Genomic DNA, 16,090 nt, shown 5'->3' on the forward strand with positions numbered 1-16,090 from the left:
TACCATTCTTTCAACCCGGTTAAAATCTCCAGCTCCTTGATCTTTTTTCCTTCTCCCAATCTGTCATCCCCTTCCTGTTGCCTCTTCCTTCCACATCTCGCTTAGACTCCATCATCCATTATTTACCCAAGTTATTGCCACTGAGTCATTTTCCTTGCTTCTTTTTTTTTGTGCATCATATCCACCCAGCAAATCCTCAACTCTGAATCAATCCAACTGATTACTTTCTTTATTGCTGCATGATGGATTTTGAGCACTACTAAAGAAAAATAGTATAACTGTGTTGATTAGTGCCTCTACAAATTCCTCATCTCTGGTATCATCTAGAGCCTTCTTTCTTGTTTGGCAATGTCTCCTAGTCTCTGGTCAGCTCTCTGTTTCATTCCTTAAAAACGCTATTTTAGATCTTCATAACTATTTCCTATCCTACTGCTATTTCATTATTTTTAGCAGGTAGTCTTCTTTCCTATTTCAAAGGAAACAATACCATCAGTAAGAACCTTCATCTGCTTTCTGCCTGACTCTGCTAATTTCTGTATCCTAGCCATCATTTTCTTCCATTTCAAATCAGTGCTGGGGACATCCTTCCTGCCAAAGGTTAATATTTATTCCTTTGTGCTAGATCCTCTCCCCCTTATCTCCCCAGGGACCTCAGTCAGCTATCCACAATATTACTTCTTTCCTTTCAAGAATTTCACATGATTTGTACCATTTGCCAGTGTCCATGGTGTACATACTCCTACTGTGAACTATCTTTTAAAAAGTGATTAAAAAATGCCCTTCAGTTGTTTTGCTACTTGAGCAAATAATATGTTTAGATTCCCTCCCTTCACTGTATACCATAACAAGTAGCAATTGGTTTAATCAATGAAATATAAATATTGAAGCCCAAAAAAGATAGGGTTAAAGTACATGTGTTAATATTTTTAATATCCAAATGGGAAAATATTTTCCAGTATTTTATGAAAAATTTTAAACCCACAGAAAGGTTGAAAGAATTTTATCACAAACACCCAGTGATGGCTGGCTAGATTATATCATTAATATTTTACTGATTTATCACATCTGTCTATCCCTCTACCCATCTATTAAACCATCTTACTTTCTTTTTTAAACCATCTTACTTTATTGATTTATTTAAATGGATCACCAGTGTAAACACATGTACCCCTAAATATGTCAATATATATATTGTTTAGCTAAAAATATATTTTCTTTTGATGTAAAATTTCCGTGCTATGAAATGCACAAAACTTAAATATTCATTTGCTGACTTGACTTGTGTATACATCTTTGTAGTGATGTGTTGGCAAATATTTAGCAGCCAGCTCTCCAGAAAAAAAGATTCTTATCTGTATCATTTGCCAGTTCATGATATACATATTCCTACAATGGCCAGTTTCAAGGTACCGATGTGTTATCACACAATTATTGGACCGCCCGTGTTCAACATACCTGCATCTGTGTGACCTTACACATAAAAGGTTACCATCGGAACGCCCCTCACCGGGGCCGGGGCCGGGGTGCCGAGGGACCTGGGCGGCATCACTGCCCCCTGAATGGCCACGGCGGCGGACCCGACTCCCACGCCGCGGCCCTAGGCGGCCTTTTGCCATGGCCAAGTGGCTGAACAAGTAGTTCAGCTTGGGCAACAGCAAGACCAAGAGTCCCCCGCAACGACCGCGGCACGACTACGGCGAGCAGCGGCGCCAAGGCGAGTGGCCCTCGCAGCCCCCCCAGGCCATGCCGCAGATCCCCGCGGCTGCCTTCGCGTCCTGCGGTACCGCCGCCACCTCCTGCTTCTCGACCTCGTCGGGATCGCTGCCCAACGACAGCGGCAGCACGAGCGACCTCATCTGCGCCTACCGCGCACAGAAGGAGCGCGTCTTTGAGGACCCCTACAACAGGCCCGGCTCGTCGCTGCGCAAATTGCAGGCCATGTGCCGCCTGGACTACTGCAGCGGGGAGCCGGGTGGGAGCCAGCGCGCCTTTTCCGCCTTATCCGCGTCGGGCGCCGCGGGCTGCTGCTGTGCCTCCTCCGGCGCGGACGCTACCGCGTCCTCGTCCCCGTCCTCTGGCTCCCCGCATCTCTACTGCAGCAGCAGGGAGCGGCGGCCTGCCATCCCGGCCGAAGTGCTACATCTCCCCGAAGCATCGCCTCATTAAGATGGAAAGTGCCACGGGCTGTGCTGGGGACCCCCCAGGGGCCGTCTGCTCCGGCGGCCGTACCTGGAGCCCGACGGCCTGCGGCGGCAAGAAACTACTCAACAAGTGTGGCGCCTCGGCCGCGGAGGAGAGCGGTGCCGGCAAGAAGGACAAGGTGACCATCACTGATGACTACTCGGATCCCTTTGATGCCAAGAATGATCTCAAAAGCAAAGCAGGAAAGGGAGAGAGCACAGGCTACACGGAGCCCTATGAGGCCCAGAGGATCCTGACTGAGTTCCAGAAGCAGGAAAGCGTCCGGTCGAAGCACAAAGGCATCCAGTTGTACGACACCCCTTATGAACCCGAGGGCCAAAGCGTGGACTCGGACTCAGAGAGCATGGTCAGCCCCCGGCTCCGGGAGAGCAAGCTGCCCCAGGATGACGACAGGCCCGCCGACGAGTACGATCAGCCATGGGAGTGGAACCAGGGCACTATCCCAGCTCTGGCAGCCCAGTTTAATGGCAGTGAGAGGTGGCAGTCATCCCCCTCGCCTTCCCGGGACTGGCAGCGCCAGCTTCGAGCTCTCAGAGGTGGCTTCAAGCCCATCAAACATGGGGGCCCTGAGTTCTGTGGGATCCTGGGAGAGAGAGTGGATCCTGCTGTGCCACTGAAGAAGCAAATATGGTATCACGGAGCCATCAGCAGGGGTGACACTGAGAACCTGCTGCGCCTCTGTAAGGAGTGCAGCTACCTTGTCCGGAACAGCCAGACCAGCAGACACGACTACTCCCTCTCCCTGAAGAGCAACCAGGGCTTCATGCACATGAAACTGGCCAAAACCAAAGAGAAATACGTCCTGGATCAGAACAACCCCCCGTTCGACACTGTCCCAGAGGTCATCCACTACTACACCACCAGGAAGCTGCCCATCAAAGGTGCCGAGCACCTGTCCCTCTACCCCATGGCAGTGCGGACCCTGTGAGCCCCGCCCCGCCCCGCCGGGGCCGGGACAGGGAGGAGCCGGCGGCCCTGCCGCCGCTGCCAGCGTGTCCAGTTCATGTCGTTTGTATGGTACTAGCACACCACTGCATGTCTTAGAATGCTGTCGCCCCTCATGGGGGGCTGGAGAAGGCCTGGATAGAGACTGATGGACAGCCAGCGTGCCGCCCCAGCCCCCACCGCCACCCCCCTCCTCGAGTTTCTGTGAATTAAAAAATATTTGCAAACCCCCCTCCCCCCAAAAAAAGGTTACCATCACTCCCAGAAAGTTTCATCATACTTCTTCTCAGTAACTCTTACCCCACTCTCCCAGAGGCATTTTGATTTTTTTCCATTATAGGCTAGTTTTGCCTCTTATAGAACTTCAGATAACTGTAACCATACAGTTATATTCTTTGTGTAAGATTCTTTTAACTTAACACAATGTTATAATGTATAATGTTTTTGAGATTCATTGATACTGTGTGTATCAATAATTTTGCTTTCTCACTATGAAACAAAATTTCTTGGAAGAGTTTTCTAAAATCACTGTTAGTTTTCTAACGCTGCCATAACAAATCTAGTGGCTTACAACAACAGAGATTTATCCTCTCATGGTGGCTAGAAGTCTGAAATCAAGGTGTTGACAAGGCTAGGCTCTTTCCTAAGGTTCTAGAAGAGGATCCTTCTTCATCTCTTCTAGCTTCTGGTGATTGCCAGCATTCCTTGGTGTTGCAAAAATATCATTGTAGTCTCTGCCTCTGTTATAATGTGACAGTCTCCTTGTGTGTCTGTGTTTCTGTGTCTGCACATGCTTAGTGCTTAGTCACATCGACTCTTTGTGACTCCATGGACTGTAGCCTGTCAGACTCCTCTGTCCATGGCATTTCCCAAGCAAAGAATACTGGAGTGGGTTGCAATTTACTCCTCCAGGGGATCTTCCCAACCCAGGGATCGAACCCGAGTCTCCTGCTTGGCAGATGAATTCTTTACCTCTGTGAACCACCTGGGAAGCCATGTCTTCACACAGCATTCTTATTAAGGACACTAGTCTTTGGATTTAGGTTCCATCCTAATCCAGTATGACCCTATGTTAACTAAATACATCCATCAACCCCCTATTTCTGAATAAAGTCACATATTGAGAAGTTGAATGGACATGAATTTTGAGGGTTCACTATTCAACCCAGTATAATCAGCCCTCTGGCCTCCTCCATGAATTCATATTTGTCTTACATGCAAATACATTCACCTCATCACAACATCCCCTAAAATCTTAACCCATTTCAGCATCAAATCTAAGTCCCAAATCTCATCTAAATATTAACTCAAAAAGTCCGAAATCTCGTTATCTAATTCATCTAAATCAGGTGTTGGTGGACTCTGAGTATGTTCCATGGCAAAATTCCCTTCTGTCCAGAGACCTATGAAACTAGGCAATGGTAAGACAGGCATAGGATAGGCATTCCCATTCTGAAAGGGCAGAAAGAAAAGAATGAAGGGGTTACTGTTCTAAAGCAAGTTAGCAGCCCAGCAGGGCAAATTCCATTAGATTCAAGGCCTAAGAGTAATGTTTTGGGTTCAGTGCTCTGTCCTGTGGTCGCCAGGGGTAGCCTTGCTCTCTGGGTACTCTGGGACAGCTCCATCATCTTAGCCTACCAGGGCAGCTGCAGCCCCACCCTCTCTGGCTTTTGTGGCTTCATTTTACCTCCCTTCATTTTAGCTTGTCTCTGTCACTTTTACTTCAGGCTGGCACTGTTTCTGCTGGTATAAAATCCTTATAAACCTTCTTGGTTTCTTGTGTATGTCAAGAGAGCCACACCATTAGATATGAGGATTCTTGACAGATCCTTTCTGGATAACCCCTTGTCTGTTCCTGGCTTCTGATGATAAGGTTGACTAGATCCATGAGTCACATACATAATCTCTTCAGTGAAACTTTGTCTAAAGTTTGTCTAGCCACATACCATTGTCCCTTTTTCTAGGGCTATCTAGATTGGCTCAGAATTCTCCAGATCAAGTTCTGAATTTCTTTTTAAACAGATACTTACTCAATTTAACTCACTCCTCTCTCATTTTATAAGTATCAGTGAGAAACCAGGCTACATCTTTTGCACTTTGCTTGGAAGTCTCTTCAGCTAAATATAGAAGAGATACCCCACGTCCAAGGTGAGAGAAACCCAAGTAAGATGGTAGGCTTTGAGAGAGGGCATCAGAGGGCAGACAGACTGAAACCACAATCAGGGACAATTAGCCAATCTGATCACACGGCCCACAGCCTTGTCTAACTCACTGAAACTAAGCCATGTCATGTGGGGCCACCCAAGACAGAGGGGACATGGTGGGGAGGTCTGACAGAATGTGGTCCACTGGAGAAGGGAATGGCAAACCACTTCAGTATTCTTGCCTTGAGAACTCCATGAACAGTATGAAAAGACAGAAAAATAGGACACTGAAAGAGGAACTCCCCAGGTTGGTAGGTGCCCAATATGCTACTGAAGATCAGTGGAGAAATAACTCCAGAAAGAATGAAGGGATGGAGCCAAAGCAAAACAACACCCAGATGTGGATGGGACTGGTGATAGAAGCAAAGTTTGATGCTGTCAAGAGCAATATTGCATAGGAACCTGGAATGTTAAGTCCATGAATCAAGGCAAATTGGAAGTGGTCAAAAGGAGATGGCAAGAGTGAACGTCAACATTCTAGGAATCAGCAAACTAAGATGGCCTGAAATGGGTGAATTTAACTCAGATGACCATTATATCTACTACGGTGGGCAGGAATCCCTTAGAAGAAATGGAGTGGCCATCATAGTCATAGTCAACAAAAGAGTCGGAAGTGCAGTACTACAGAATGATCTCTGTTCATTTCCAAGGCAAACCATTCAATATCATGTAATCCAAGTCTGTGCCCCGACCAGCAATGCTGAAAAAGCTGAAGTTGAATGGTTCTCTGAAGACCTACAAGACCTTCTAGAATTAACACCCCAAAAAGATGTCCTTTTCATTATAGGGGACTGGAATGCAAAAGTAGGAAGTCAAGAACACCTGGAGTAACAGGCAAATTTGGCCTTGGAGTACGGAATGAAGCAGGGCAAAGGTTAATAGAGTTTTGCCAAGAGAATGCACTGGTCATAGCAAACACCCTCTTCCAACAACACAAGAGAAGACTCTACACATGGACATCACCAGATGGTCAATACCGAAATCAGATTGATTATATTCTTTGCAGCCAAAGATGGAGAAGCTCTATATAGTCAGCAAAAACAAGACCTGGAGCTGACTGTGGCTCAGATCATGAACTCCTTATTGCCAAATTCAGACTTAAATTGAAGAAAGTGGGGAAAACCACTAGGCCATTCAGGTATGACCTAAGTCAAATCCCTTATGACTATACAGTGGAAGTGAGAAATAGATTTAAGGGACTAGATCTGATAGACAGAGTGCCTGATGGACTATGGACGGAGGTTCGTGACATTGTACAGGAGACAGGAATCAAGACCATCCCCAAGAAAAAGGAATGCAGAAAAGAAAATGCCTGTCTGAGGAGTCCTTACAAATAGCTGTGAAAAGAAGAGAAGCGAAAAGCCAAGGGGAAAAGGAAAGATATACCCATTTGAATGCAGTGTTCCAAAGAATAACAAGGAGAGATAAGAAAGCCTTCCTCAGTGATCAATGCAAGGAAATAGAGGAAAACAATAGAATGTGAAAGACTAGAGATCTCTTCAAGAAAATAAGAGATACCAAGGGAACATTTCGTGCAAATATAGGCTCAATAAAGGACAGAAATATTATGGACCTAACAGAAGCAGAATATATTAAGAAGAGGTGGCAAGAATACACAGAAGAACTATACAAAAAAAATCTTCACGATCCACATAATCACGGTGGTGTGATCACTCACCTAGAGCCAGACATCCTGGAATGTGAAGTCAAGTGGGCCTTAGGAAGCATTACTACGAACAAAACTAGTGGAGGTGATGGAATTCCAGTTGAGCTATTTCAAATCCTGAAAGATGATGCTGTGAACGTGCTGCACTCAATATGCCAGCGAATTTGGAAAACTCAGCAGTGACCACAGGACTGGAAAAGGTCAGTTTTCATTTCAATCCCAAAGAAAGGCAATGCCAAAGAATGCTCAAACTACCACACAACTGCACTCATCGCACATGCTACTAATGTAATGCTCAAAATTCTCCAAGCCAGGCAATATGTAAACCATGAACTTCCAGATATTCAAGCTGGTTTTAGAAAAGGCAGAGGAGCCAGAGATCAAATTGCGAACATCTGCTGGATTATCGAAGAAGCAAGAGAGTTCCAGAAAATCATCTATTTCTGCTTTATTGACTATGCCAAAGCCTTTGACTCTGTGGATCACAATAAACTGTGGAATATTCTGAAAGAGATGGGAATACCAGACCACCTGACCTGCCTCCTGAGAAACCTGTATGCAGGTCAGGAAACAACAGTTAGAACTGGACATGGAACAACAGACTGGTTCCAAATAGGAAAAGGAGTATGTCAAGGCTGTATATTGTCACCCTGCTTATTTAACTTATATGCAGAGTACATCATGAGAAATGCATGGCTTGAGGAAGCACAAGGTGGAATCAAGATTGCCAGGAGAAATATCAATAACCTCAGATATGCAGATGACACCACCCTTATGGCAGAAAGTGAAGAAGAACTAAAGAGCCTCTTAATGAAAGTGAAAGAGGAGAGTGAAAACGTTGACTTAAAGCTCAATATTCAGAAAACTAAAATCATGGCATCCGGTTCCATCGCTTCATGGCAAATAGATGGGGAAACAGTGGCCGACTTTATTTTTTGGGGCTCCAAAATCACTGCAGATGGTGATTGCAGCCATGAAATTAAAAGACGCTTACTCCTTGGAAGGAAAGTTATGACCAACCTAGGCAGCATATTAAAAAGCAGAGACATTTCTTTGTCCACAAAGGTCTGTCTAGTCAAGGCTATGGTTTTTTCCAGTAGTCATGAATGGATGTGAGAGTTGGTCTGTAAAGAAAGCTGAGCGCCGAAGAATTGATGCTTTTGATCTGTGGTGTTGGAGAATACTCTTGAGAGTCCCTTGGACTGCAAGGCGATCCAACCAGTCCATCCTAAAGGAGATCAGTCCTGGGTATTCATTGGAAGGACTGATGTTGAAGCTGAAACTCCAACACTTTGGCCAGCTGATGTGAAGAACTGACTCATGTGAAAAGACCCTGATGCTGGGAAAAATTGAGGGCAGGAGGAGAAGGGGACAACAGAGTATAAGATGGTTGGATGGCATCACGGACACAATGGACATGGTTTGGGTGGGCTCCAGGAGCGTGTGATAGACAGGGAGGCCTGGCGTGCTACAGTTCATGGGGTTGCAAAGAGTCGGACACGAACTGAGCAACTGAACTGAACTGAACTGAAACATGCAATTTCACATTTATGTTAAACTTTCTACCCAGCAGGAGAACTCAATTCAGCCCAGTTTCTGCCACTTGATAACAAAGATCACCTTTCTTTCAGCGTTCAATAGCATGCTCATCATTTCCTTCTAAGGCTTCACCAGCAGTACTTTTAATGTTCATATCTCTACCAAGATTTTTTCATGATGATATAGGTGTTCTCTAAGATGATAGAAGTTGATAGAAGTTTTCTTGACTGTCCTCTTTATTTTCTTCTGAACACTCACCAGAGCTGTTATTAGCATTCATGTTTCTACCAATGGTCCCTTCAAGGTAACCGATCTTTTACTATCAAGCACCTCTAAAATTCTTCCAACATCTACCCATTACCCAATTCCAAAATCACTTCTACAGTTTTAGGTGTTAGTTTCCCAGGACTGCTTTAACAAAATACCACAAACTGGATGGCTTAAAACAACAGAAATTTATTCTTTCACAGTTCTGGAGGCTAGTTCAAATCAAAGTTGGCAAGGTTGGTTTCTTCTGGAGGCTGTGAGAATGAATCTACTCAACACTTCTCTCCTAGCTTCTAGTGGTTGCTGACAATCCTTGGCTTCTAGATGTTTCACTAGTCTCTGCTCCTATCATCATATGATATTCTCCTTGTGTGTCTGTGTCTTCACATGGTCTTCTTAAAGGACATAAGTCATTGAATTTAGGGCCCACTCTAATCCACTATGACCTCATCTTACCTCATTATATATGCAAATACCCTATTTCCAAATAAGATTACATTCTGAGGTTCTGGACATGTGGATGTTTCCATTTGTGGTGGTGTAAGTATCCATGCTGCTACTGTGATCATTCTTGTATATGTATCCTGGGACACATGTGCAGGAGTTTCTGGGGGTCTAACAGTGGAGTTAAGGCATGAAGAGTTTACACATCTTCAGCTTTAATAGATGTTAACTCTTTTTTGAAGGAATTGTCCCAAGTTAAAATTCCACCGATCATGTGTGAAGGTTCAGGTTACTCCATATCTTTGTCCATGCTAGGTATTGTCAGACTCTAATCTAGTAGGTATTTGCTTGTATTTTATTGTATTCTTTTTCCCCTTTCTGAACACTTAGCATTCATTTATATTACCTTTTATTTTCTTAATCTTTAATAAAGTGTTATTTCCATGCTTTCTATTTTTAAAATTTTAAATGTGGAAAAAAATCGAAAGAATAGTACATCTATACCCCTCACCTACATTTAACAGCTGTTGGCATTTTGCCACATTTGCTTTATGTCTCTGTTCATCTACATGAGAATGGTGTATCCGTGTATGTGTGGTTTGTTTATTGCTTAACTATTTGAAAATAGGAGACATTAAGTTTTACTCCTAAATACTTCATTGTGTATCTCCTAAGAAAACATCCTCCTGTATTATCACAGTATTATGGTCACTCTTAAGATAATAACACTGTTAATATTATCTAAAAGTTTATAATTAGATTTCTCAATTTTAAATCCAGGATGCAATCAGGGATCACATATTGCATTTAGTTTGCTTAAGGACAGTTTCCCTGACTGTGTGTGTATGTGTATGTGCGTGTAAGTGATTTTCTGTCTGTGTGTCTGGTTTTCAGGACATTGATATTTTTCAGGAGTCTAGGTCTATGTTGTTTGTTTCAATGCGATTTTAATTTTATTTTCTTGATATCTAATGAGGTCAGAAACCTTCTCAAACATTTATTGACCATTCAGATGGCCTCCTTTGTGAAATGGCTCTTTAGTTCTTTTGCCCATTTAGGAAATGTAGAAATGTCTTTTTCTTGCATGAATATGTTTCCATCTGTTTGTATCTGTGTCCAGATGCAGTCTCTTTTCTTTTTTAAAAACATTTTAAAATTTTATATTGGAGTATAGCTGATTAACTATGTTGTGATAGTTTCAGGTGGACAGCAAAGATACTCAGCCATACAAATACATGGATCCATTCTCCCCCAAATTCCCATCCCATCCGGACTGCCACATAACATTGAGCAGAGTTCCCTGTGCTATACCTTGTTAGTTATTCATTTTAAATATAGCTTTGTGTATAACTAGTGAGGATCTACTGTGCAGCACAGGGAACTCTGCTCAATGTTATATGGCCAACTGGATAGGAAGGGAGTTTAGGGGAGAATGGTACATGTGGTATGACTGAGTCTCTTTGCTGTCCACCTGTAACTTTCACAACATAGTTAATTGGCTATACTCCAATACAAAATAAAAAGTTTAAAAATAAGTAAGTAAAATGATGTGTACATGTTGATCCCAAACTCACTAAATATTCAGATGCAGTCTTGTTTCAGAGGTCACTAAGCATGTATCACAACAATAGTTCAACCCCAAAGCCCTAGGATACATATAGCAGATCTCAGTGATTACTACTTACTTCCAGTACTGCTATAGAGAAGAGGATGCTAGAAAAGTGTTGTGATTATATGTCATGAATAGTCCATCTCCAAATTTCATCTCTAATCTTATATGCACTTATAAATTTGTACAAGTTCTTTATCATTTTGGATACTTACTCTTTGTCAATTTATATGTGTTGAAATTATCTATTCCCATTCTTTGGCTTTTCATTTCACTGCCTTTATGATATCTTTTGATGAATCAAAAGTTCTTCATTTTTATGTAATAAATTTATTAATTTTTCATTTCTCCTTAGTGCTTTTGTGTTTTGATTAATAAATCCTTCCCTACATAAACTCAGGAAGATACTGTCCTTTATTCTAAAAGCTTTATGATATTTTCCTTTCACATTTAAGTCATTAAATTGATTGATTTATATGTATAATATGAAATAAGGATTCCAGTATTTTTTTTCATATAGATAACCCTCTATCCCAACGCCATATATTCAAAATATTGTCCCTGCACTGTTATAGTATTTCGAGCTCTGTCATATATCAGGTATTCATATATGCATGGGTGTTCTTCTGGGTTCCTTTGATCTTTTTGACTATTACAGAATCAGTATCATAAGTTTAGCTTTTTTATGTCTTGATACCTTGTACATCGGAAGGACAATTTCTTCCACCTTGTTCTTCAAAAGAGTTTTATCTACTTTTGGCACTTTGCTTTTCCATGGAAATGTTAGAATCAGCTCATCAAGTTACACACACACACACACACACACACACACATGCGCGTGCACACATGCACACATTCACACACAAACGTATACTCTCTCTGATGTGATTTTGATTGAGTTTCCATCAAAGAAATCAGTTAAGGGCAATTGACATATTGATAATATGTATCTTCAAATCTTGGAATGTAAATATATCTTTTCATTCATTTAATTGTTCTTTAATTTTTCAGTATATTTTCTTTATTCTGTTTCTTATAACATTTTATGAAACTGATTCATTTTTTCTTGATTTTTTTAAGCAGCTTTTGTTGTTGTTTAGTCGTTAAATTGTGTTCTTAACTTTTTGGGACCCCATGGGCTGCAGCACGCCAGACTTCCCTGTCCTTCATTATTTCCTGGAGTTTGCTCAAACTCATGTCCATTGATTCTATGATGTCATCCAATCATCTCATCCTCTGCCTCCCTCTTCTTTTGCCTTCAATCTTTCCCAGCATCAGAGTCTTCCAAAGAGTCTCCTCTGTTTATCAGGTGGCCAAAGTATTGGAGGTTCAGCTTTAGCATCGGTCCTTCCAATGAGTATTCAGGGTTGGTTTCCTTTAGGATTGACTGGTTTGACCTCTTTGCAGTCCAAGGGACTCTCAAGAGTCTTCTCCAGCACCACAGTTCGAAAGCATCAATTCTTCAGTGCTCAGTCTTCTTTATGGTCCAACTCTCACATTTCTACATGACTATTGGAAAAACCATAGCTTTGACTAGACAGACCTTTGTCAGCAAAGTGATGTCTCTGCTTTTTAATATGATGTCTAGGTTTGTCATAACTTTCCTTCCAAGGAAGCTTTTTTCAATTCATGACTTCAGTCACCATCCTCAGTGATTTTGGAACCCAGGAAAATAAAATCTGTTACTCTTTCCACTTTTTCCCTCTCTATTTGCCATGAAGTAATGAGAGCAGATGCCATGATCTTAGTTTTTTGAATATTGAGTTTTAAATTAACTTTTTCACACTTCTCCTTCATTCTCATCAAGAGGCCCTTGCTGCTGCTGCTGCTAAGTCGCTTCAATCATGTCAGACTCTGTGCGACCCCATAGACAGCAGCCCACCAGGCTCCACCATCCCTGGGATTCTCCAGGCAAGAACACTGGAGTGGGTTGCCATTTCCTTCTCCAATGCATGAAAGTGAAAAGTGAAAGTGAAGTGGCTCAATCGTGTCCAACTCCTAGAGACCCCATGGACTGCAGCCTACCAGGCTCCTCCATCCATGGGATTTTCCAGGCAAGAGTATTGGAGTGGGTTGCCATTGCCTTCTCCTCAAGAGGCCCTTACTCCCCCCATAAAGAGGTATAAGGCAGGCAAGGTAGTATGGTATTCCCATCTCTTTAACAGTTTTCCACAGTTTGTTATGATGCACACAGTCAAAGGCTTTAGCAACAAAACAGAGGTAGATGTTTTTCTTGAATTTCCTTGTTTTCTCTATGATCCAGCAAGTGTTGGCAGTTTGATCACTGGTTCCTCTGCCTTTTCTAAAACCAGCTTGTGCATCTGGAAGTTCTCAGTTCACGTACTACTGATGCCTAGCTTGAAGGATTTTGAGCCTAACCTTACTAGCATGCAAAATGAGCACAATTGTTTGGTAGTTTGAGCACTCTTTGGCACTGCCCTTCTGTGGGATTGGAATGAAAACTGACCTTTTCCAGTCCTGTGGCCATTGCTGAATTTTCCAAATTTGCTGACATATTGAGTGCATCACTTTAACAGCATCATCTTTTAGGATTTGAAATAGCTCAGCTGGAATTCCATCACCTCCACTAGCTTTGTTTGTAGTAATGCTTTCTAAGGCCCACTTGACTTCACACTCTAGGATGTCTGGCTCTAGGTGAGTGACCACACCATTGTAGTTATCCAGGTCATTAAGACATTTTTCATATAGTTCTTCTGTGTATTCAATTTACATATGATGAAATTCACCTATTGTGTTCAATTAGGTACTTTCTATTAAGTTTATTGAATTGTACGGTCATTACTACATTCAGTTTTAAGACTTTTCCTTGACTTTGCAAAATTCCCTTGAACTGATTTGTAGTAAATAAATTCCCATGTGTACCCTACATTTTTGTCTTTATGAATATGTCATTTCTAAATATTTCATATAAATAGAATCTTATTTGATGTTTGAAATTTTGCTTCTTTCAGGTGGCATGATGTTTTTGAAGTTTGCTCATGTTGTAGCATGTATCAGTAATTCATTTCTTTTTATTGCTAAATAGTTTTCTATTGTATAGATATACCACTTTTTGTTTATCCCTTCACCACTTCATGATACTGAGTTGTTTCAACTTTGGGGCTATTATGAACAATGCTATAAACATTCATTTGCAAGTTTTTGTGTGGATATGTTTTCATTTCTCTTGAGTTAATATTTTCTGGGTCATATAGAAATACTTACAATTTCTGGGTCAAACTCTATGTAAAAATGTTTGAGGAACTGCCAAACAGTTTTCCAGTGTAGAAGTATCATTTTACCTTCTCATCAGTGATATATGAGTATTCTTACATCTCTACATCCTTGCCAACAATTGTTATTGCATACTTTTTATTCAGCTATTCTTGTGGTTGTGTACTGGTATCTAATTTTAGTTTTATTTTTAATTTCTGTAATAAATAATCTTGATGCTATTTCATGTGTTTATGAGCCATTCTTATGTCTTTTTTGATGAAATGTCTATTCAAATCTTTTACCCAGGTTTTTTTTTTTTGCTTTTTTTATTATAAATTTATTTGTTTTTTAATTGAAGGATAATTGCTTTATAGAATTTTGTTGTTTTCTGTCAAACTTCAACATGAATCAGCCATAGGTATACATATATCCCCTCCCTTTGGAATCTCCCTCCCCATCCCACCCCTCCAGGGTGATACAGAGCCCTGTTTGAGTTTCCTGAGCCATACAGAAAATTCCCATTGGCTATCTATTTTACATATGGTAATGTAAGTTTCCATGTTACTCTTTACATACATCTCACCCTCTCCTCCCCTCTCCCCATGTCCATAAATCTATTCTCTATGTCTGTTTCTCTGCTGCCCTGTAAATAAATTCTTCTGTACCATTTTTCTAGATTCCATATATATGCGTTAGCATATGATATTTATCTTTCTCTTTCTGACTTACTTCACTCTGTATAATAGGTTCAAGGTTCATCCACCTCATTAGAACTGACTCAAATGTGTTCCTTTTTGTGACTGAGTAATATTCCATCGTGTATATGTACCACAGCTTCTTTATCCATTCATCTGTTGATAGGCATCTAGGTTGCTTCCAATGTTCTAACTATTGTAAATAGTGCTGCAGTGAACAATGGGATACATATGTCTTTTTCAGTTTTGGTTTCCTCAGGGTATATGCCTAGGAGTGGGATTGCTAGGTCATATGGTTGTTGTTGTTGTTGTTGTTTTTGATAAAAGCAGTCCCACAGCATTTATTGTCATCTGGTAATAACATAAGGGTGAGCAGAACATAATATGAATACAAGTTTTAGAACTACATCTCTAACAAAAGACACCTAAAAAACCCAACGGTTTTGCCCAACAATTTCTCACTTCATCTATCACTTCTAGTTGGAGACACTTTGGAGCAGAGTAATGTTATCTCCTTTTAGCATGATCCGACCCAGTTGTTTTCTTGACTTTGTTTTAGAATGACTCCATCATCTAATATGAGGTTCATATACTCATCAAAACCAATGATACAGCCCTCTAGCCGCATATTTACTTGCTCATAAAGCCACACCTGAATCCGTGATCTATTTTGCAAGTATCTGAAGATGAGATTGATGGGCTGCACCATCACCTTCTGCACCTTCTGGCCCTGGCCCCGGTACGCCATGCTGGACACTCACAGGCACCACACTGCTCCACACTGTCAGAAAGCAACTCCATATGGTTGTTTTATTCCTAGTTTCTTAAGGAATCTCCATACCGTCTTCCATAATGGCTGTATCAATTTATATTCCCACCAACAGTGCAAGAGGGTTCCCTTTTTTCTCCACACCCTCCCCAGCATTTATTGTTTGTGGACTTTTTGATGATGGCCATTCTGACTGGTGTAAGGTGATATCTCATTGTAGTTTCAATTTTCATTTCTCTAATAATGAGCAATGTTGAGCATCTTTTCATGTGTTAGCCATCTGTATGTCTTCTTTGGAGAAATGTCTGTTTAGGTCTTTTTCCTACTTTTTGAGTGGGTTGTTTGTTTTTCTGACATTGAGTTGTATGAGCTGCTTGTATATTTTGGAAATGAATCCTTTGTCAGTTGTTTCATTTGCTATTATTTTCTCCCATTCTGAGGGTTGTCTTTTCACCTTGCTTATAGTTTCCTTTCCTATTCAAAAGCTTTTAAGTTTAATCAAGTCCCACTTGTTTGCTTTCATTTTTATTTCCA

At 41.4% G+C, this 16,090-nt stretch overlaps 1 protein-coding gene and 2 pseudogenes across 5 annotated transcripts in view; 2 read left to right on the plus strand and 1 right to left on the minus strand.

Moving 5' to 3' along the window:
• The window catches only part of RBM41 (RNA binding motif protein 41), a 78,859-nt gene that overhangs the window by 20,356 nt on the left and 42,413 nt on the right, over positions 1 to 16,090 (plus strand). The window lies entirely within an intron of this gene.
• On the plus strand, positions 1,615 to 3,130 carry LOC136154269 (SH2 domain-containing adapter protein B pseudogene; annotated as a pseudogene).
• LOC136154049 (small nuclear ribonucleoprotein E-like) lies at positions 15,264 to 15,553 on the minus strand (annotated as a pseudogene).

Source organism: Muntiacus reevesi, chromosome X (genome assembly GCF_963930625.1).
Source record: "Muntiacus reevesi chromosome X, mMunRee1.1, whole genome shotgun sequence".
In the NCBI taxonomy this organism is placed as follows: Eukaryota; Metazoa; Chordata; class Mammalia; order Artiodactyla; family Cervidae; genus Muntiacus; species Muntiacus reevesi.